This window comes from Dreissena polymorpha, chromosome 3 (assembly GCF_020536995.1).
Source record: "Dreissena polymorpha isolate Duluth1 chromosome 3, UMN_Dpol_1.0, whole genome shotgun sequence".
NCBI lineage: Eukaryota > Metazoa > Mollusca > Bivalvia > Myida > Dreissenidae > Dreissena > Dreissena polymorpha.
Genome location: NC_068357.1, coordinates 5,591,082 through 5,593,581, shown reverse-complemented (window position 1 = coordinate 5,593,581; position 2,500 = coordinate 5,591,082). Strand labels below are relative to the sequence as shown.

Below are 2,500 nucleotides of genomic sequence, written 5' to 3'. Positions count from 1 at the left end.
ATCTGCACTAAAACTAAATATAGGTTCACATTGTACATGCGTGATCAGTTGGTAAACGAAAGTACGGTTGCTATTCAAATGCATTATTTTTCTCTTTCCGGGATATTGTTTTAGTATGTTGATGCTGCATTAACAAATATAAGTGTATATGAAGTGAAAACACCAAAAATAAACACCGGTTGCGATAGACACCTATAAACTGTTAGATGCCCATAATATCACTTTAACAGATGAACTTCAAATACATTTTAGCCACACGTGAAGTTGTATGTGTCGAAATTAAACCGACTACGTGTTATTATTCAGACACATTATTCTGTACAAATTTAAATATTAAACTTTTCCCTTTTACCATTGTCATTAATTGTTCGTTTCTCTATTTTTGCAGTGTAGTTATAATTGAAATGTTTCTTGTTATGTGTGTTTCATGAGATATAATCAGAAAAGTATTAACCAGGTCTTTGTTCTTTACATGGTATCGACGATCTGTCTTCTAAAAATAAATTATGATACAAAATTAATATTCATGTATTTTTTATTATTTCAAAGAATATAACATTGAACACTATCATAATGTTTAAAAATAATATCGTTGGTTAATAAAATATGATCTGATCTAAATCAGTTGTTGTTGTCGTATTATGTTATATATTGTATATACTTTTACGACACACGCCTTCATTTAAGCTGAAATCACACACGTGGGTACTTTTTTCTGCAAACAAAAGTTGATGCTAAAGCGCAGCTTAAATATAAATATCACCGGTTGTGTCGCATTCGTTCGCAACTGAATATGGGTATTTTATTGTTTCACATATTATTAGATACACTTTTCCCATATACCATCAGTTACTAACAGTGTAACGATAATATCTCAACGGCTAACCTTTCATTGTTGCGTTAATATACATTTGTTTTAGTGCCACAGAAACCAATTCGAATGCCTATGGCGTTTTCTGCTTCGTCTACTGTAGTAGAAACGAAACGCTTTGTCATGTTGTTAACTTCCGTGTTTTTACGACATCTAATATGCATTTAGTAAGATGTTCATGATTATGTTTTAGTCTTGACACTGACTGGTGGACGTATGATATTCTATGCCCGAGTTCGAATCATCGAGTTCTAATTGCATGAGTTATCAGAATAACCAAAATCATTTGCTCGCGTGTTTTAGTGCCTTGATGGTGTTTTAATCTCGAAAAGCTTCAAAATCATATCTTTACACTTTCTAGATGCATCCAAATAATTACATGTAGATGGTTTGAAATCGCCGTAACATTTACCTTAATGGTAACGAAGTCCTTGTATATACAGTGTATTAATAGAAATTATTTGATTCTAGCACGATTTTGAACCCGTCAATATGCAAATTAGTTTTAGTTATGATGTATGTGATGTCTAATAAATTTTATCCCAGGATTAATACCCAATCATTTTTTGTGATAAAGGTGCAACTTTTATTTCGAAAACAGTTTTCAAAGTTTATAAAGCTATTAAAATAAAAGGGACCTTTCCACGTTTTGGTAAACTGACAAAATTAAAAAAAATGTATATTCGCAAACTTTCGTTGTAGTTATGATATTTGTTAGAAAACAGTAATACTGAACATTTATTATGCTCTTAAATATCAATTATATGCATCTTTTGACGATTTAAAAGCCTAAAATTATAATGCGTTGCAACGCGAAACGATTGAATAATTTGGAGAGTTCTGTTGTCGTCGTTATATTTTGTGTTACTACGATGATTGCTTATATAAAGTATAAAATACATAACCACGGATGGCCGAGTGGTTTAAGCGTTCGACTTTTACTCCAGGGGTCAGTGGTTCAAGCCCATTTTAAGATTGCCTTTTTCTTTCTTTAAGTATGCCCCCCTTCGAAGAAGAGCGGGTATATTGCTTTGCTGGATGTCGGTCGGTCTGTCGGTCGGTCTATCTGTCTGTCGGTAGACCAGTTCGTTTCCGATCGATAACTCGTAAACGAATCGACTGATTGGCTTGATACTTCCCATGTGCCTTTGACAGTAGATGACCCCTATTGAAATTGGGGTCACTAGGTCATAGGTCAAGGTCAATGTTAATATAAGTGTGAAAATCGTTTCCGATCAACATCTCATAAACGAATTGACCGATTCGCTTGATACGTCACATGTACTTTGACCTCGGCCGGCAGATGACCTCTATAGAAATTTGGCTCACTAGGTCAAAGGTCAAGGTTACTGTCACAATAAGAGTGAAAATCGTTTCCGACCAATAACTCGTCAACAAACTGACCGATTGGCTTTATACTCCCCATGCGCATTGGACTTGGACAGTAGATGACCCCTATTGAAATTGGTGTCACTAGGTCAAAGGTCAATGTCACAATAAGTGAGAAATATGTGTCCGATCAATAATTTGTCAACGAATTGACCGAGTGGCTTGATGCTTCACATGTGCACTGGCCTTTGACATTAGATGACCCCTATTAAAAAATTGGGTCACTAGTTTAAAGCCGTG

The 2,500-nt window shown here is 34.6% G+C and overlaps 1 protein-coding gene across 1 annotated transcript in view; it reads left to right on the top strand.

The window, feature by feature from the left end:
* LOC127872821 (uncharacterized) overlaps nt 1-521 on the top strand; it is an 18,776-nt gene extending 18,255 nt beyond the window's left edge. Inside the window, exon 26 of the mRNA XM_052416237.1 lies at nt 1-521. This exon is cut by the window's left edge and continues 902 nt beyond it. The gene's annotated coding sequence lies outside the window, so the exon portion shown is untranslated.
* The last annotated feature ends 1,979 nt before the right edge of the window (nt 522-2,500 follow it).